Genomic DNA, 22,092 nt, shown 5'->3' with positions numbered 1-22,092 from the left:
TTCACATGCATATATAATACACCTAAACATGCATATTATCATTTAATAACACAATAAATCAATTATGGCCCTCCTGGCCTCCTAATCAAGGTCCTAAACCTTTTTAGGAAACTTGGGGCATTACACAGGACTTTACATATACTTTCTCTAAAGATGATAAATACAAGTTCAAAACCTAGAAAGAAATGCACACACTCACAAATGAATAATCACTATTTTGGCTCAAGTGCGTGAAAAATGTTTAAGAAGGATAAATACTATGTAATAACTTACAACACATTGTATAGTGTTGACGCGAATTTTTATCAACTTAGAAAATGAGATATTAAGCAATTAGAATATACAATAAAGAATGAACACCAGTATTTTACGTGGTTCAGTAATTAAAATCTACCTAGTCCATGAGTCACTTTTATTAAGTGTTATGAGTTACAACTATGAAGATATGTTCCGAGAGATTTAATACAATAATTTGTGCGTGAAAAATAAATCATGATGACCATTCTTATTTATAAAAGACTTAGGTCAAATTCTTCTCCCATGAAAGTATGGGGAAGTTACAAGATATTTGTTTAAAATACAAATAATTAAGATTCAAATTAGTATTAATAATTAATCAATCCTTTAAAAAGTGGAACCGATTTGTAATTCAAAAGATATTATTATTCCATTTTTTTCTCTACTGTTACGTGTATTCAAGCTTATCTTTACGCTTAAGGCCCATTCGAGTTGAAATAGTAAATACACTTTGAGTTGAATATCCATTAACTAAATGACTACGGACATTGACCAATTTTCTGCGAGTTGTTATCATGCCTTTACCGAGTTGTTGTCACAACCCACATGTTAAAGCTATATACTTTTTATATACTAAGTTTTATATGATAATTCTTTCTCGATGCTAATTTCCTGACATAGCAATAAATTACGAGCTAATTCATTCTTCTCGAAAATCTGGTATAATATATAGCTTTATACTATGATAAGGTTTGCAGAAAGCTTAGAAATAGGTTTATTTATAGAAATACTTAGAAACTAGTCATTTAGAGTTGTTATACCCGCATTTTCAAAAATTCGAAAATCAGATCTGCACAAAAATGACCGTCCAGTTTTGTGTCAAACGGACGTTCTATTGATAATTACAGAAAGGCCACCGACCCAGTTTTCGATAGATATTTATGAAAATGTTACTGATATTATTTTGTGTACAGAATTTGTTTTAGAGCTCATTTTTCAAATCTGATTTTTGCATTAGTTTAATGTATATATATACTTTAAATATATGGAGAATTTTATCCGTAATTCCATCAAAAATAATTTTTTTTATATTTTTGAGAAATATTTTTCGATGTAATTTTATAAAACAAGTTCTTGAGCCAATAAGTGATATGTTCAAGTGTGATGCATATGCAAATCAATTCACAAGACTATAAATAATTAATAAACCTTAAATACGCTACTCTTAAAGTCTCTGACTCTTTGATGTTGATTTTTTCTATTTTTAAGATATTACCAAGTGATTAATTCAACAGCTTTACTTAAAGTGGAAACACAAAAAAGTTGATTGATTAATGTACAATCTGGTCAGCTAGAAATAAGACGATTGAACAGATTGTTCACAGAGTATTAAATGCTAAAAATGTGAAATACTGAAAAATTAAATAACACACGATATTTTTACATGGTTTAATTTCCCTAATTCATTATGAGGCCACGTCCAGAGATGAAACATGATTAGTAAGAGAAAAATGGTACAAAATACAATTGTCTTATGCAAAGACAAACTCCTCTATTCTATTGCCGCAAGCTTGAGCACCGCCTTCTAATCACCGTTTATGCACCTTAACACTCGAACTCCTTTCAATGTTGTGGTGTCAAAACTTCTCCCAAAGTTTGCTGCTTGATCCTTCCGATAACTAGAATGAGTAGTACAACTACACAATAACTAGAATAAGAAAACTACTCTTAATCTCACATAAATAAAACACTCTCAAGTATTACAATATGATACAAAAATTAAGGAATGGGAGAGCTAAAGAAATATGGTGTTTGGAGTCCTATTTATAGCTAAATGGTTGCCCAATGACGGATTCACGAAATCTCCAAGCCATCAATAAGAAATTTGCAAGATTCCTTAAATAGATGATTCTATCAGCTTGGATTGCTAGTCTGATGGATAAAATGGAATGAAATTGGACTGAAAGCCATCTAGGTTCATTGGATAAATGATATCATGAGTGAATATGCATTTGAATGATAATAGCCGGTGCACATAAATATATATACACTACTACAAAAATGGGTTTTCCCGACAGTTTTTAACTGTCGCTATTGAGCAACGACGACAGTCGACTAACTGTCGTATTTGCCTATGCCGGCGTAGGGGTAGCTACACTGACAGTTAATAGGTGTCGTCGTTGCTGGCAATGCCGACAGTTAATACGTGTCGCTGGAAACGCCGACAGTTAATAAGTGTCGTCGTTGCTAGCGACGCCGACAGTTATTAAGTGTCGTGATTGACTCTCTATGATGTAGTAAAAGAGTGCACATAAAAAATTAACTTAATTTAACGTTGGTAATATTAAATTTATATTTGATTAGTTTTAACACTTTCTAATAAAAGAAATAAACTTATAAACCTTTTTATTCAACAATTTTATAAATTTATTACACCAACAACAGTCAACAATCAAAAAATAAACCAAATTTACATATTACAAAGACAAAAATTACAAACTTAATCAAAATATATTTCATCAGATTGGTACAAATATAATCTCAATTTATAAGTAATTAGTTCTGTGCAACATGAACAAGTTATAAGTATACTCGAGTATTCTTATGAGTTGTTCAACTCTGTCTTGTATTTCTCAAGTTTATGTTGAAGTGACTTGAGTGCAGCAGCTCTTTCTCTTTAGTTCTTGAAACACTAAAAGTTGTAGCTCTTTAGTTCCTTATGAAGAAGCTATGAAGTATCAAGAAGCAACAAATGGAAAAAAGCTATGGATGTTGATTCATTAATAAAATATGAAACTAGAGTGTTGGTACAAACTCCAAACGATCACTCAGCATAATAAAAAAAAACTTACACAAAAACAAATAATTTAATCAGATATAAAATTACTCAGTGAAATTAGTATAAAAAAACAGATCTGAAAAATAATTGGACATAAAATCAAAGACCAGATTAAGAAAATGCTCGAAACAAAAAAATTAATCACAAAATAGAATCATGGATCAGATATCCTACACATATTCAAACATTACAAAAGTTATAACAAAATAGATCAATTATCAGATTCACAACACTATAAACAACCAGAGAAAATATAAAAAATAGATTCACACACACATTTATATAAATATATATTGTCAAACACATATTCAAATGTAAAAAATCTAAAAAAAAAACTATTACCCAAATCAGAAAAAAAAATTACACAACTATAGTAATAATTGCAAAATCATGGATACACCTTAACAAGAGTTTGCAAAGTCTCTACATTCATCACCAACCCTTGTAGTCTGTCACCAATAGCTCCAATCTACAAACACTATAAAGCTTCTACCGAAATTCTAAGGTTTTCTTAAAAGATTGAACCCAACATTCCTAGTGATAAAAATCGATAATGTCTCAAACACCTCTGTTTGATTACTCATGTGTTTCCTACTTTTCGCGCTTAACACTTTTAATGGCCTTGTGCTCATCCATCTCATGAACTTTCCGGGGAGAAACTCCAACTCCCATGAGAGGTGGCACCACCTCTAAGTTCACATAGGTGAAGTTCTTACAATATCTTTGCTACCTTTAGAGATGCTTGTTGCACACAACTGAACTTCATTAAAAGCCCTAGGCTTAACCCTCACTCGGTAGCAACCAAAATTAACCATTCTTGAATGGAACTCAAGACTATGTTAAATTCTTACCCATTGAACTCTTGCCCTTGATGTATACAAGTTCGGAGTTGAGTTTCCATCATTGATGAATATATTATTAAGGAGTTTCAGTCTCATCCCTTTTGAAGTGTTACTTACTAACCTCTTCGCACGAGATTTTCTTAATGGATTCCCTAAATTCTCACTTGTTTTAACATATGAGATCAATGTGATTCCTCCTTAAATCAATTGTCTCACATACTCATTTTTGGGGGAGAGTGAGATTACACCACCACAAAAACTAGAATCTACACAAAATATTGGTCGACAGAGACTAAAGAAATATTGAGAAAGATGATGCAAACCCTATTGGAGATTAGGCTATAGATAACCTTTGGTTTGTGATACAACTCAAGATAAAAGATACAAGTAAATCAACCTTTGAGAATAGGTAAACACAATGAGATAAGAATTTAGAGTTGACTTTCTTTGAAGAACAAACCCTAAGAACATAAAATCACAAGCTATGATTTTATGTGAAAAACAAAAGTAGCAAGGCTTGACACAAATGAAGATTTGTTGTCCGAAAATCTCTATTCCTAGCCTTCTTCATGGAAATGCTTGAACCTACAACAATGGAATGAGATTGGGATACACAAGCCTTGATCCTTCATACAAGTCAAGTTTTCTTAATGAAGTTATTGGAGAAAACTAGTAATCTTAGAGCTAGAGAGAGAGAGAGAGAGGTGAGTGATCAATTCACCAATTAACTCATATGAACCCGTTCAATAGTATAGGATCCTCATTAGACTCAACCAATGAGATTAGAGCATTTAAATTTAATTTTTGGAGCTAAATTACATAACGGTACGAACATCCTGTAATGTCCTAGGCTACGCATTGCCTAGTCCAGTTAGTCTAGGGTTTCAAAGCTCCGAGCAATGCGTCGCATCACTGACGCCACTGTTTTGGCACTTCAAGAATCGTCTCAAAATACCTCCAAATGCTCCCAAACTTCTTGAGTACTCTTATAAAGTCCAAATAAATATTTTGGACCCAAAAAGTTGATTTATAAATGCCTGTACCAAAAGTCAACTTCCACTTGTTGACTTTCCCCATATATTTAACCAATCTCAACATACCCTAGTTGTATATCAATCTTCTTCAACTTTGATGAACCTTCAAAACCCTTGGAGAACAACCACTTTGAGCTTTTTCTTCTTCAATGAAAAAACACAAAACTAAGGCTTATACATGATTCTTACCGTTGTCCTAATTCTCTATTTCCTAACCACCATTGATGCTTGAGGCCTTTTCTAAGAGGAAATGAGAATTGGGATTGAACAAGTCTTAAACTCACAAAGTCAAGCACTTTCTTTATGATTTTCTTGGAGTAAACTAGAGAATCTTGAAAGCTAGAGAGAGATGTTGGGAATAGTGCCCTTAAAGCAATTATAGTTGATAAATGATTTAAATGAAATAAATAATTGAATTGAATTATTATATATATAGACTATGTCCGATATTGTGTTGATAATTGTACGCCCTGAGTATCAGGACATACCTTGTTGAGGCAGCTCAGGAGAAGCGAACTAATAAAAAACGATAAGCAGTACGCCACGTGGTCACCATTCATTCAGGGAAACCTAGAACGATCCCCTAGACGAATAGCTCGAACCGATGGATCATTTAGCTGCTTATCACTTGGAACCATTGTCTAAACATGACATCAAAAGGCACGAGCTAGCACTACATTAAGCTCGTGGTACATCAGAGGCCTAACATACCCCAGGATCTTTACAAAGCCAACCACGCAATATAAATGTGCATATAACAGACATCACATGTCTGTTTTATTCCCGAATTCTCGGATACGCAATATAAACGTGCGTGATAAGAAATCCCACACTTGATTTAGGCCATACGGCTCATCACCCATTTTTACCTACTGATTAGACCACACTTCAATGTAAGGTTTAGATATTAATCATCAGTGTCATAGAGATGGCGTGAAGGATGAAGAGAACACGGGATGACCCCAAGGCCTACTTAGAGATCATTCTCCTATAAATACCAAAACCCTGGGTAGTGCAAAGGGTTGGATTCTTCTTGTAAGGAAAATACTCTGTAAAAGTAGCAAGAGAGAGAAACAATAATAATATTGACTCATGGACTAGGGGGATTTTAACCTTCGAACCACGTAAAAAAGGAGTGATCATTTTTCTTCTCTTGAGAATTGATCGCCACTATCCTTGAGTATTATCATTTTCTTATTACGGTTTACCATTAAGCACTAATCCATCCTAGTCATTCATATAACTCACTGTTGGCAAAAAATCGCGTCAACAGTTTGGTGCTGTCATTGAGAGGATTTAGATTAGTGCTGTCACAAAAACTTGATCATGGTTGTCACTCGTTCTAGGCATGGTAACGAGGCAGATCAACATGGTGGGCAGAAGGCTCACCATACCGCCGCATTCGATGAACAAGACCCGGAGATCCAGCAACGATCAAGGAAACAGCCGATGGGCCATGACAACACTGGGAGTTCAGCGCCCCTACCTCCAAATCCGAACCCAGGTTACCTGACGGCGGTGGAAATGGAAAACATGCAGTTGAGGAGTCATCTAGCCAAGGAAAATAAGCAAATTGAGGAAGTCTTGGCCCGACTACCCCCTCTTGGAACTGACGTTAACGTCAGAAAGAGGCAAAGAAGAACTCACAAGTCCCGCCAGGATAGTCGGCCTAGGCCTAGTCGATCAGTTAAAACCTTAACCCATGTTGCGCCATCACCAGGAAACTATGTTTGATGATTTTCCCAGGGCCCATCAGCGAGTCAGCCGGTCAGTTAGAACTTTTACTCCAAGTTCGACTCCACCATCGAATGCACCTAGGAGAGCTCATGGAAACTCATGGAGGATGTCTGAGGAGAGCTCACGCCGACAACCTACTCCGGCCAGCCCTCCCGTGCCGCGGTCAGATGGCCCAGCGCAGAGAGCTGGAGGTGGTGGGATAGAGCGACCGCGAGCTAGTTTGGTTCGGCCATATGGGACTAGAATTGCTTCACCAGTTAGGCATCCACCTTCGCCGATAAGATATCCATCTCCTCCTCGTCCTGCTCGAGATATTCCTGCATATAGGAACAGCAGGAGGAATCCTCCTCTCGTCGTTCCTGCTCATCGCCTGCGAGCGCACAGAAATGTCCCAGATCCTCTCCCTCGACAGCAGGCTCTGAGATTTTCCATAAGGAGCTATTGGATCGAAACCCACCGAAGTGGCAAATCTGGTGGAGACCTACAAAATCATCTAAGTTCAGCACAAAGCCCTTGGGCCGCCTTGCGGACTGACCTTCGAGATCGCCTCAACTTGCAGAGAGGAGAGCCGGCCAAAAATGAAAGTCGTGCTCGCCGAGAGGATGGTCCTTCCGAAATACGTGGCAACGGGAATGTCCCACCAAACCAAGCTCAAGCTTGGAGGGACAATAACCCGCCTAACGCGTACAATGGGACGAGAGTTATTGAACAGCCCCTGAACAACCTAGGGATCAAAGACCAAACCCTCAAAATGTTAGATCAGATGGAGGATCTAATGAAGAGGCTCCTGTCAGAGAAGGGAAAAGATGAATACGACTTGGGGGACAAGCTCGAGCTTTTTGCCCCCAACATCGCAGCAATGGCATACTTGCCGGGTTTCAAGATTCCCCATCTATCCAAATTCGATGGAGACGGGGATTCATCGGATCATTTGGGGAATTTCAATACCCTGATGATGGCCCATAATATCGGTCCCGAGCTGAGATTCCTGATATTCCCTTCGACTCTGATCGGGCCAGCTAGGTAGTGCTTCAAGCAATGTAAGAAACAGTCGATCAGGTCCTCGAAGAATTTCTCTGCCGATTTCAAGAGGGCATTCCGAGCCTCTCAAGTGGTTTGCGTCAAAGCAGATGCCCTGGCGAATGTGAAGTAACAGCCCAGGGAACCCTTAAAAGCTTATCTAAGCAGGTTCGCAAACGTTGCGGCTCGCGCTAGGGATGCGGACGAAAGTTCTAGACTCATGGCTATGAGAACTAGAATCCTTGTTGGGGGCGAGCTGTGGAAATAAATCCAGAGGAAAGGTGTCAGCAGTGTGGATGAATTCTTGAACAAGGCCCAGGAATGGATAAACTTGGAAGAAGCGTGAGCATCAGTTGCGGGAACTAGCCAAATCCCTGACCAGCCTGTTGGAGTGGAAACGGACGTCGTAAATGCGACTCAGACCGTTGCCCAAAATAACCAAGGGGTGGAAGCAAGAGAAAAGGAAATGACGAGGGCGGCCAGCACAGTCCAAAGAAGAACAAGCCCGTGGAAAAGTTCAAACCGGTATACACGAATTATACCGACCTCACAAACACTAGGGAGCACATTTTCCTAGCGAATTATGCCCGAATTCCCTAGAAAAAGCCAGAGCCCTTGAAAAATCAAAAGGCTAAGAGAAATGCTTCCAAATTCTGTCGATTCCACAACGACATTGGTCACAACACCGAGGATTGCAGGCATCTGAAGGATGAGATTGAGACACTCATCCGGGCAGGACCCTTGGCTCAGTATGCTCAGAATCGGGTCACTCCTAATCAGCCCGCTAGGCAAAACGTTCAATCAGCTCCGGAAGTCCCAGCAAATCTGACTAGAGCCTAGGCGGGTCAGGACCTCCCTCCTCCAATAATACGATGAGAGATAACCACCATTTTTGGAGGCCCCCATCTGGCAGGCTTGAGTAGACATGCTCAGAAAAGATACATCAACAAATTGAAATCTCATAACGGAATCAAATTTTTCCCAGAACAACCGATACCCAAACAACAGTGATTGTAGAGACAGCCAATCAGTTTCACCGAAGAAGATGCTAGTCATGTCCAGTTCCCACATAACGATCCTTTAGTTATAACCGCCCAGCTCGCCAATCGGAGAGTTAGGAGGATACTAGTTGATAATGGGAGTTTGGTGAACTTGTTGTTTCGGTCCACGCTAGAAAAAATGCGGTTGTCGGTGACTGAACTGAAGGCCACCTCCATCATGTTGTATGGGTTCTCTAGCGAAGGGTCGGCAGCGATAGGTACGATTGAGTTAGTAATAACCTTGGGAGAGGGACCCCGAACTGTCTCCAAACTCCTTGAGTTTGTGGTCATCGACTGTCCCACCGCATACAACGCAATTTTGGGTCGGCCTACGTTGATGGCATTTGAAGCCATAACTTCTATCCGCCACTTCGCAGTCAAATTCCCCTCCTCTACGAGGATATGTACGGTCTGAGATGATCAGATCATTGCCAAGGAATGCTATAGGATTTCCATGAAGGTAAAATCACAACTCGGGCAGCAGACGATGGCCATTCAGGGCGGAAGCGAGGAACCCTAGGAAGTGAGAGCTAGACCTGGGATAAAGGAATCTCGGCCAGCCGACGGCGTATGTACCACCCTGAGTGACGATCTCGACCCTACAATTGGCGAAGATAGGTCCGAGCTCCAGGCTATCAAAGAGCTCGAAGAGATATATATATATATATCGATCCTAAAGACCCTTCGAGGGTGGTTAGGCTCGGGAAAAGCTTGGTGATGAGAGAATGGCGGAGTTGCTGAAATTCCTGCAAGAAAATCTAAGCATTTTCGCCTGGTCTCTTGAAGACATGATGGGAATCAGCCCGAGCATCATCATGCATACCCTCAACTTGGACAAAAGAATGCCTGCAAAGTCACAGAAACAGAGGCATCTGGGCACGACCCGAGCTGCGGCCCTGGAAGAGGAAGTTGCTCGAATTTTAAGATGCAGTTTTATCCCCGAGGAAAAATACCCGATGTGGGTCGCCAATCCTGTTTTGGTCCCAAAACCTAATGGAAAATGGCAGACATGTATCGAATTTTCTGACCTGAATAAAGCATGTCCCATGGATTGCTTCCCCTTACCAAGAATTGACCAGTTGGTGGATGCCACAGTAGGACACGAGCTCATGTCCTTCATGGATGCGTACTCTGGTTACAACCAGATCGCTATGAATCCCGCGGACCAGGAGCATACCAGCTTCATGACCCCAACCAATGTTTATTGTTACAAAGTCTTGTCCTTCGGGCTGAAGAACGCCGGAGCTACATATTAGAGATTGGTCAACAGAATGTTCGTTAATCAGATCGGGAAAAACATGGAAGTGTATGTTGACGACATGTTGGTCAAGTAAAAAACTGTCAATGACCATGTTCCTGATTTGAGGGAATGTTTTGAGATCCTAAGGATGGTATGAGGTTGAATCCCCAAAAATGTACCTTCGGGGTGGCGTCAGGAAAATTTCTGGGTTTCATAGTCAACACCAGAGGAATAGAGACGAACCCAGACAAAATCAGATCGTTACTCGAAATGCCATTGCCCCGGTCGCGAAAAGACATCCAGAGTCTGACAGGAAGGGTGGCAGCCCTTAATCGGTTCATTTCCAAATCTACCGACAAGTGTTTGCCATTCTATAACCTGCGCCGGGGAAATAAAAAGTTTGAGTGGACCAAAGAGTGTGAGCGGGCCTTCCTCGACCTAAAAGCACATTTAGCCGAGCCGCCCGTGTTGTCCAAGCCAAAGGCGGGAGAGCCTATTTTTCTTTACTTAGTTGTTACAAAAGATGTGGCTAGCGTCGTTCTGGTCCAAGAAGAGGAACGAGCTCAAAAGCTAGTCTATTGCATTAGCAAAAGGCTCCTTGGAGCTGAATCTAGATATTCGTTGATGGAAAAAATGGCGTTCTACCTTATCACGACCTCCAGAAAGCTTAGGTCGTATTTCCAGTCCCATTCAATCCACGTCATAACTGATCAACCTTTGAGGCAGGTACTACAGAAACCTGAGGCATCGGGACGTCTTTTGAAATGGGCCATCGAGCTCAGCCAATTCAAAATTTTGTACATACCACGGACTGTAATCGAAAGCCAAGCCCTGGCTGATTTCATGGCTGAATGCACTGGATTCCAAGAGGAACCGGGGGAAGAGCCGGTGCAGGCATTGTGGAGGATCTTTGTGGATGGTTCGTCTAATGAGAATGGGTCCGGAGCTGGAATCATTTTGATATCCCCAGAGGGACATCGTTTCCACTCCGCGTTACGATTCAGATTTGAGGCGTCCAACTATGAGGCCGAGTATAAAGCTCTATTGGCTGCGCTTAGGGTGGCCAAGGGGCTGAAGGCCAGGGCCATCCAATGCTACAGCGATTCCCAGCTCATGGTAAACCAAGTATTAGGGGAATATCAAGCGCGGGGAACCAAGATGGCGGCCTACCTGGCCAAGGTAAACAAGGAGTTGTACGAATTTGAGTACAGTCAAATCGGGCAGATCCCATGTGAGTAGAACGCCAATGCTGACGCTCTGGCAAAACTAGCCACCTCCAGGGAAGCCGAGACCTTAAGCCTAATACCGGTGGAATTCTTGGAAAGACCAAGCGTGATAGAGGATACAAGGAAGATCGAGATGATCGAAGCTAGGCCAACCTGGATGACGCCCATAGTCGAGTACCTTACAACAGGGAAGTTTCCCGACAAGTGATATAATGCAAGGAAGATACTCTATCAAGCTCCGAGGTTACAGTCATAGACGGAACGTTGTACCGGCGTGGCCTGTCTCTGCCTCTTCTTCGATGTGTTCTGCCGGAGGAGGCTAAAACTATTTTGCAGGAGGTGCATGAAGGTTTTTGTGGATATCACGCTGGGGGGCAAAACCTGGCCTTAAAGATATTAAGGGAAGGATATTATTGGCCCACCCTATCAATGGAATCAATTTCTGTAACGCCCTGGATAGCCAAGACCATTACACTGTGTGTTTATAAAAGTGCAAGACTTGCTAATCAAGTCATTTAATTAGAAACGTGTTACTGAAACTATAGTTGAACTAGGGTTAAAAGATTTTGGTCTCAAAAGCCGCATTTATTTTAAATAAACATTTTCTTTTTACATGGGATCCCAAAAGCAGTAATTAAAGACTGTTTACAAAGAATTCAAGATTTAAATATAGTGATTAGCCATTCTAAGGAAAAACAGATGGAAAAGGACTTCTCGTCCTGTTCCACTCCTCGGCCGTGGCGGCCGAACAGCTGACTATGTACATTCAGCCCCGTAGCTCTCCATCTCAGGATTGGTCCAACTTGCCTTTGCCTTTACCTACACCACGTAGCACCCGTGAGCCAAAGCACAGCAAGAAAACACAATAACAAAGCACAATCAATCAATAGACAATCAGATATCTTATACCGCATAAGCACGTACTCAACATTTTAAGCATTCATGTTATCCAAGTATTCAACATACCAAGTATATCACTTCACATTAACAATCAATCCACATATGATAACTAGGGTTGATGCCCTTAGGCCGCACCCTCTATTTATCCCACTGACTCTGGCCCGCTTAAACCGAGCTCAGTGAATATTAAGCTGTCCTAGGCTACCAGTGGCCGAGCCGCGCCCTGTGCGCAAGTATAATTTACGGCACCCTTAGGTCGTTTGTTACATGTCCCATGGCATAATACCATCTATGAAATTATACAGATATAGGGAGCTCTTAGTCCCATCACAAACACATACTCGGGTGCAGTTTTCTTACCTTTAGATTCGCTAGCTTTGTTCGATTTGGTCCCCAAGCATGATCCCTATTGAGCCTTAGCGTAGACCTAGTCACATCCATAGATCAGAATAAACACCAAACCTCAAGTCCAAAACCTAGCCTCGGGACCGATCCCGAGCCCTCGGGAATCCCTAATTCCACCAAACGGGGTGGTGGAATCAAACCCCCGAGCAAAAATCCTTGAAAATAACTCAAAAATCCCTTTCTGGAAACAGGGTAGCACTACAGCGCTCTAAGGAGAGCGCTACAACGCTACAGACAGAGCCTAAGGCGCCCTAGACCACACAGCCTAGCGCTATAGCGCCCAATGGCTAGCTCTGTAGCGCTAGTCACAGCACAGCAAAACCTGCATTTCCTCCTTCGATTTTCCCCGAGCCAAACCTTACCAAAACTCTTCCAAACTTCAACCAAACATAAAAACAAGCCTACCGACATCCTCCACTCATCCCAAACATCCCAACCACACATAACTCAATCACATTGATCGCAAAAATGTAACACGCAAGTATACGTGGTCTAATCAAGTAATATATGATAAGTTAAGTGTCGATCCCACGAAGACTGATATTAATCACCAACAATTAATCCCTAATTCTAATTGATGTGCTTAATAATTTCAGATTACATTTAAAATACTTACTACTAAAAATTAGGAAACTACTAACACTTAAATAAATGCAGTAATAAGAATTGATTTAATTTAATAGATGCAAAAGTTAGGGCTTTAGTTTCATCAACTTTCCACTTATTATTTCTACGCAATTCTCAAGATATCTTAATTCTGTTGTAGTAGCAGATTATAATTATATATTATAGTCTTATTAGGATCTATAATTCTCTACAATATACTATGCCCTACATCTCTGTGGTAAATCAATATATTGCAGGCTTTAAGCACATAATCCCTAAACTACACAACTCATAAAAGTACTTTCGTCTAATATGAAATTGTGATTATTTATCTATAGCATAATTATCCTTTTCTTTTCAGAGTTTAGGTTAAAATCATATGGACATGTAAATGACGATCAAACATTCACAAGCATTAAGTGTACGATAACTAATCCACAGCAGAAGAAAGAAATTCAGAAAAATTTCATTAAGAAATCATAGTTTCAAGAAGAATCCACTAAAACCCTAATAACAAGATTAGTTCAAACCAGACATAATGACATCAATCAATTTAAATATAAACATAAACATCAGTAGAAAGATTACAGAAGAGAAGAAGAATTCAAACTTTTAGATCCTCAATGTTTTTCTTCTGCCTTCAAAGACTTATCTCTCTCTAATTCTGCATAATCCCTAAAATTAACTCTAAAAATGTATTTAAACCAAAACCCTAAAAAAAAACTAACAAATTCAAAAATTCACGTGCAGCCACACGCGCCGCGGCCCTTGCATTCGGGCGCCGCGGCGCGTATCCTCTATTTAGCACACCCTCTCTGACTTCAGCAAGTGCCGCGGCGCGTCCCCCAGGCGCCGCGGCCTTTCAAAATTCCAGAATTTAGGCAACTTTCTGTTTCTCCCTTGCGCCGCAGCTCTCCATCCAAGCGCCGCGGCCCCTAAAAAATTCCAAAATCTCGATTCCAAACTGCAAATCTACCAACTATCTCCGCGAATGAGTCTTCAGCTTCCTTCTTATCAACTTTTAGTACAAACTGCTCAATTTCAACTGATTTTTCAGTCATTTGCCAAACTTCACGATTTCCTCTCCTATTTCCTGAAAACATACCAAAACAAGCATAATAGCGCAACACACTCCACCAAAAATGACTCAAACTGATCCTAAACACATGTTAAAACTATGCTAAAAACAGACTCATCACACATGCACCCGTAATAAAAGAATTCACCATAGCAAAACCTAAAGCTCAGAAACTCAACAAAAAGAACAACTGAAACCACAAAACTTGAACTAGAATTCCTTACCTTTGATGGCTGAGCTTAGCCTAGGTTATCCTCCTCACTAGCTTGGCCTTCACCTCCTCACAGCTCAACTCCAATTTCCCTAGAATTCCCCATCATAACTCAGCTCAAAATCCATGACAATACCAAAACTAGAAACTGAAAACTACCTTGAACCTTACCTCAAAAGATGAATATCCCCTACCAACTCCTCAAACCATACCAAGAGCCCTAGCCTTAAGCTTCTGCTCTAACTCTCCCTGATTTTTTGCCCCAAAAGACCTCAAGAAATGGTGAAGAAAAGCTTAAACCGAGGGAGAGAAAAATATACTTCCAATTTCCCTTTTTCCTTCTCTTCTTTCTTTTTTTTCCTTCAAAATTCCAGCCCTTTCTACACAATCCACTAAGTACAAAGCCTAATAACTTTTATCCCTTATAAGCCAAATGACCACAATACCTTCCCTTAATTCCTAAGCCTTCTAATCCACCTAGGGGCGTTTTGGACATTTCACCCAGTTCCCGCTAATTCCTCGAGTGTCTCTAATATTTACCGCTTACTTCCCGACACCTAACTAATCACCAATTATATTCCTCAATGTCAAAATTGACCCTAATATATTCTCTAAATTCCCAGAAATACCCCCAGGCTCGCCCCGAGCCGAGTATAAATCCCCGCCGTGACTTTTTCGCTAAACCGCTCACTAGGATCGCCTCGAATCATAGATTACAAATATATCCACATAATAATGTGGTCTCATCAATTTATCACAAATATATACAGTTATGCCCTCAACGGGCCAAAATTACGATTATGCCCTTCTAACCTAATCAGGGCCTACATGCATGCTAATACACATAGTCATGCATCACAAATATTCAAATAATCATATAACATGCGTTTAATCACTAAATTTCATATAATCCAATTATGCCCTCCCGGCACACTAATCAAGGCCCTTAAGCCTTATTAGTAAATTGGGTTGTTACAACTATCCCCTCCTAATGAGAATTTCGTCCTCGAAATTTACCTGAATAACTCAGGATACTGATCCCACATCGCTGTCTCAAGTTCCCAGGTCGCCTCCTCGACCCTACTATTCCTCCACAATACTTTAACAATAGGAATCGTCTTATTCCGTAGTACTTTGTCTTTCCGATCCAAGATCTGAACCGGTTGCTCCTCATAAGCCAAATCTGTTTGCAACTCTAAGTCTTCATACCTCAACACATGAGTAGCATTTGAGACGTACTTCCGGAGCTTAGAAACATGGAATATGTAACGCCCTACTTCCTTAGAGTCGTTACTAAGTGAGTTTAAAATGTGCTTTTAACTCGCTAATCGAGGTTTTAAGATAAACGTGTAATTAAATCATAAACAGAGACATAATCTTTGAAAATAATCCCATTTACTGAAATTCATAAAACAATTAACATTTGGGATCCCAAAATACTGCTTATAAATATTTACAACTCAAAATATATTTAAAGTTGACTAAACGACCAAATAGGATTCTTTACAAACAACTTCCAGGCCGTGGCAGCCAGGCAGACCAGACATGTATGCATCGCGTCACACTCTCCATACTCATGGTCGGTTGACTTTCTCCTTTCCTTTACCTGCACCACAGAGCACCCGTGAGCCGAAGCCCAGCAAGAAAACTCCACCTAAACAGATACCATACGCATATGAACCATTTAGCATATAACCAATTTGTCCATAAACTAAACACATACGGCCAAGCCGTCTCAGGCGCTTTACCAGGCCCTGAGTAGCGATCTACACCGTAAGGATATCCCAGGTATCCTCTAGGATCATACCCTGGGCAACTCGCACTCTGCGTACTAAACGTTACTCCCGGCCTCTTGCCGTTCTTGGCCTTCGTTGTTCCCGGCCCTAGCCGTTCATTCACATATATGCAAACACAACATAATTAAACATACACTAACAAAAACCGATGGGCTACACCCAACACATAATCAAATAGGGCCGTGCCTTGCAACACAACTATGGGGCCTCGCCCTGCTCTATGGGTACAACAGTTCTCTTACCTGTGTCCTGAGCTTCTTAAGCACTGAACCCTCGAGCACGGCCCTCTAATCCGAGCCTCTCCGAGAACCTAGTCACAACACACAAATAGCATCCTCGTTACTAACCAATTCAAAAGCGTCTCCCGGAACCAAACCCAAGCCCTCGGGACCTCCCGGAACCCCACACAAAGTAGCGGAAGCGTCCCCCGAGCCCCCTGGGCAAAAGCCTAAAAACCACAATTTTCCCCTGCCCAGAAATGGCCTAGCGCTGCGGCACAACCCTATGAGGGTCGCGGTGGCCAGAAGGGCCCCCGTCCTCTACTGCAGCCTAGCGCCGCGGCGCAAAAGAACAGGGTCGCGGCGCCCCTTCGCGAACCCAGAATTCTGGGTTTTCCCCGAGCCAAAACACTCCCAAATCATTACCAAGACTTACCCAAGTCCCAAATTCAATTCAAAACCCCAAATAATCAACTAACAACTTATAAACATCAACAACAAAAGCAGATACACAATCAAACTCAAAATTCACTTAGTGGTTCAAAATTCTCAAAACTTAAACCAGCCCTTGCAAAGTTTAAACCAACCTTCAGAATTCTTAATCTAAACCAGAAATAACTTTCAAATATGCATGGGATCCATACCTCAAGATGGAATTTGACCCTGAGCTTCTTCCTTCTTCTACTCCAGGCTAAATCTCCTTGATTCCCAGCTGAATTCTCACAAACAACAAGCTGCAAATCTAGCTTCAACCCTCATTCTCAAATCCTTAAAACAAGCTTAAACTTTAAAGAAAGCCCATGGATGAATTTCTTACCTCTTTGATTAACCTTGGCCTTAGCTTGATTCTACAGCCTTGAATTCCTCCCTTGACCTCAAAGAAACTCAGTCCTTCTCCCCTTCCTTCTTGTTCCTTGTTTTCTTTTCCTCTAACTTTCAGCAAGAAGTGAAATAAGCTTAAGTGTAGAGAAACGTGAATAAATTTCCTACTCAGCCATAGCTATCTAAATCTCAGCCAAAAGACCCCTTTGCCCTTCCATCTAACCTATATTCTAACTAATCCTTAAGGGTTACTTAGACCTTTCCTAATTTATTACAAGAATACCATTTTCTCTCTTTAGATTAACTATCCTCAATGGTTACCTATGTTTACCCAAGTTACTAAAATACCATTAACCATTAATTTAAAGTCCCCAACAAAATCTATAATAACCCCGAGGTACGCCTAGGCTCCCTCCCGAGCCGAGTATCTAATCCCGTTGTGACTTTTAGCAAAATAGCTCTTTAGGACCGTCTCGGAACATGCCCCACAGATATATTACCATTATATCAAGAATATCACAATTATTACATTTATGCCCTCAACGGGCTATAATTACCAATTTGCCCCTAACAACCTAATGGGTCCCACATGCATATTTATTTCACCTAAACATGCATTCTAATCACATATTCAATAAATTCACATAGATTAATACAATATAAAAATTATTGTCCTCCAGGCACACTAATCAAGGCTCCAAGCCTTATTAGCAAATTTGGGTCGCTACAGAATACATCATGGACTCCTGACAACGATGGTGGCAAGGCTAACCTGTAAGCCACCTGACCGATCCTTTCCAGGATCTCAAAAGGTCCAATGAACCTAGGGCTTAGCTTTCCCTTCTTACCAAACCTCCTCACCCCTCGCAATGGTGAAACTCGGAGAAACACGTGGTCCCCAACCTGGAACTCCACATCCCTACTGTTGACTGTGTTTTTAGCCAACGACCTGAGAACGTCAAATACGACAAACTTTCAAGAGAATGTAAACGACAACAGACGGTATAAATATGAAAAGTAAATAACACACAGTATTTTTATAGTGGTTCAGCCCCGATTGTCCGTAATAGCCTAATCCACTTAGATCCGTACTCCAGATCAGATGGACTGAGCCAACTGAGTTTCTTCAATACAGATTGCAAAAATACAAGAATTCTCTCTTATTTCAGCACTTTCTCTCTTTAGAATACACAGACCCAATTTTCTCTCTCTAGAAAGAAGAAGCAGAAGAAGCCCCTCTCTCATTCCATAAGCTCTCTATTTATAGGCCTAGGATCCTCAACTGATATCCCCTTACGATAGGGATATTTTATTATTCATCTTATATTTATATTACAAAGAAACATTCAAAATTCGAAATGTAACAAACCCCCATTTGTGGGAAGAATGGGAGATTCCCGCGTATGTTGTTGAAGCTGTCTCTGGGAATCTTGACTTAGTCTCGTCTAGCTAGTTGATCCACCTCCTACTGACCACCCATGCAAGTGCTGGTCGAACGTGCATGGTGGTAGGACTTGTGCATGGTGGACATGCACTTCTCTCCTCTAACATGGCATTCTCCTCTAGCATGCCATGTTTCTCCTCGGACAAAATCCTTGGGGTCTCCTCGGAACAAGGTGGTAGGACATGCACTTCTCTCCTCTAACATGGCACTCTCCTCTAGTATGCCATGTTTCTCCTTGAACCAATCTCCTTGGCTTCTCCTCGGACCAAAGTGGTCCGACGCAACCTCCTTGGCATCTCACCCCGGATAGGTCCGAGGCAACCTCCTTGGCATCTCACCCTTGGGGTCTCCTAGGAACACTCTCTTGGGGTCTCCTAGGACCACATCCTCCTTGGGGTCTCCTAGGACTACTTTCTTGAGTTCTCCTCGATGCAACCTCCTTAGCTCTCCTAGGATCACTCTCTTGGCTCTTCTAGGATGCACTCCCCTTTGCTCTCCTAGGATGCATTCTCCTTAGCCTCCTAGGATGCACTCTCCTTAGCCTCCTAGGATGCACTCTCCTTAGCTCTCCTAGGATGCATTCTCCTTAGCCTCCTAGGACCAAGGTGCACTTGGCTTGGTTATGACATCTTTGAAGCAGTCCAAATTCTTCGTCAGTCTACCGGGTCACTTTTTCACAACTCTGAGGAGTCAATGTATTTATCGACTATTAACGTGTCTTTTACTGACCATGCACGGCTACTTGTCACATTTATTGCCATGTCATTGATCTCCAATTTTTGGGTATAACACCTACGCTTGGGATCAGCGCAGCTTTTCTGTCTGCTCTGTGCGGCGATCATCCTAGCTCAGATCTTCTCTATAGCTTCACTTGTCCTCTGAACCACATCTGGCCCCAAATTCTTCCTCTCACCCATCTCATCCCAATGACTGGGTGATCTACACTTCCTCCCATATAACATCTTATAGGGAGCCACTCCAATCGTTGATTGGTAACTATTGTTATACGAGAATTCAATCAATAGGAGATACTTACTCCATGACCCTTCAAAGTCGATCACACACGCTCTGAGTATATCTTCCAACACCTTCATCGTCCTATCAGACTGTCCATCAGTTTGAGGATGAAAGGTTGTGTTGAACTTCAACTGAGTTCCCATAGCCTTCTGCAAACCTCCCCAAAACTTAGAAGTAAAGATGGGATCCCGGTATGACACTATAGACTTAGTAACCCCATGGAGACGTACGATCTCCCTCACGTACAACTCTGCATACTGATCCACAGTATATGTCGACTTTACTGGAAGAAAAGGGGCTGACTTGGTGTATCTGTCCACTATCACCCACACCGAGTCATGAAGCCCAACTGTTCTGGTGTAAACCTCCTACAAAATCCATCGTAATATCCTCCCATTTCCACTCGGGAATACCCAAAGGTTAAAGCAACCCTGTTGGTCGCTGATGCTCAGCTTTCACCTGCTGATAGGTTAAACACCTGACTACGTACTCTACCACATCCTTCTTCATCCTGGGCCACCAATATAACATCCGTAGATCCTGGTACATCTTCGTGGTACCCGGATCAAGTGAGTACGACATCGTATGAGACGCATCCAATATCTCCCGTCTGATCCCCTCATCAGCTGGAACACAAATATGTCCCTGATACCGAAGCAAACCAATCTCGGAAATAGAATAGTCCTTAGCTACTCCCGCTAAGACATTCTATCTAACCTCCCGTAACTGAGCGTCTACCAATTTCCCTTCTCTGATCCACTATAGCAGGGTCGACTGTAGAGTAATATTGGCTAACCGGCCTACCACTAATTCTATCCCTACTCTGACCATCTCATCAGCTAATTCTCTCGAGATCTGGGTGGAACTGTGTAACTGACCTGGGCCTCTCTGGCTCAATGCATCTGCCACTATGTTGGCCTTCCCCGGATGGTAAAGAATATCACAATCATAATCTTTCACCAACTTCAGCCAACGCCTCTGTCTCATGTTCAGGACCTTTTGTGTAAAGAAATACTTCAGACTCTTATGGTCAGTGTACACCTCGCACTTCTCCCCATACAAGTAATATCGCCAAATATTCAGTGCGAATACCACCGCTGCTAACTCCAAATCATGAGTAGGATACCGCTGCTCATACTCCTTCAGTTGCCGTGATGCATAAGCTATGACCTTCTCATTCTACATCAACACACAGCCTAAACCCAACCTCGATGCATCGCAGTAAACAACAAACTTCTCTTCCCCCGAAGGAAGACTCAACACAGGCACCATAATAAGTTGTCACTTCAGCTCTTGGAAACTATCCTCACACTTGTCTGACCAGATAAACTTCAAATTCTTCCGTGTCAATTCTGTCATCGGTGCCGCTATCTTTGAGAAGCCTTCTACAAATCATCTGTAGCAACCTGCTTGACCTAGAAAACTCCGAGGCATTCCTTGGCCTCGGCCAATCCCGAAATGCCTCTACCTTAGATGGGTCCACCTTAATTCCGTCTGCACCCACAATATTTCCAAGGAATGTCAGTTCTGGTAACCAAAATTCACATTTCCTAAACTTGGCGTACAACTGATGCTCCCTCAACCTCTGCAGAACCCGTCGAAGATGAAGCTCGTGCTCTGCCTTTGAACTGGAGTACACTAAAATGCCATCGATGAAGACAATAATGAACTGATCCAGAAAGTCCTTGAACATCCTGTTCATTAGGTCCATAAAGGCTGCTGGGGCATTGGTCAAACCAAACGACATGACCGGAAACTCATAGTGCCTGTACCTCGTGTTAAAGAATATATTTTATTGCTCAATGGAAAAGTGGAAAAACCAAAAATACAACTTTATGAAAAGAATACAATGGACTAGATGATAGATAAATAGGTTTACTACTCAATGACCAACAATACAAGTAAATGTAGAGAAGAGAGAAAGAAGATAATTATTAGAACTAAACCTCTAAAACAAGAGATACCAATAAATATGTAAATAGAAATAGAAGAAGAGGATAACAAACTCAATACAATAATAATACAAGAAGAATAACTAAATGAAAAATCAATGGAAAACACAAACTCACACTCAACCAAAGTGTAGAGTAGTGGGGATCACCAACTTGAACAAGGTTCAAAAACCTTTGTCCAAAAGCTTATTTCCCCCTATTCTCTAAGCACTAAGGGATCTCTCAAGGAAATAGCTCTCTGAAATAATCAAGCCTCAAGGTGAATTTTTCAGCCAAGTGCTTTGGGGACGAAAAAAAAATGGTGTGTCTTACAAGTGAGCATTAGGCTCCTATTTATAGAGTTTGAGATCACTTTTGGATTTCAAATTCCACCAACCCCCATGGCTGTTACCAATGTTTAATTTGATTAATATGGAATTAAAATTGAG

General features: G+C 41.3%; 1 long non-coding RNA gene across 1 annotated transcript; it reads right to left on the bottom strand.

Moving 5' to 3' along the window:
• Nucleotides 1-2,727: 2,727 nt before the first annotated feature.
• On the bottom strand, nt 2,728-3,554 carry LOC133793945 (uncharacterized). The gene is made up of 2 exons (XR_009875043.1): nt 3,477-3,554; nt 2,728-2,929 (listed from the first exon to the last, which is right to left on the bottom strand). It is a non-coding gene; the product is annotated as an uncharacterized LOC133793945 (long non-coding RNA).
• Between the last annotated feature and the right edge of the window lie 18,538 nt (nt 3,555-22,092).

Source organism: Humulus lupulus, chromosome 8 (assembly GCF_963169125.1).
Source record: "Humulus lupulus chromosome 8, drHumLupu1.1, whole genome shotgun sequence".
In the NCBI taxonomy this organism is placed as follows: Eukaryota; Viridiplantae; Streptophyta; class Magnoliopsida; order Rosales; family Cannabaceae; genus Humulus; species Humulus lupulus.
Note: the sequence above shows the minus strand (reverse complement) of the source record. Positions and strands in the feature narration are given on the sequence as shown.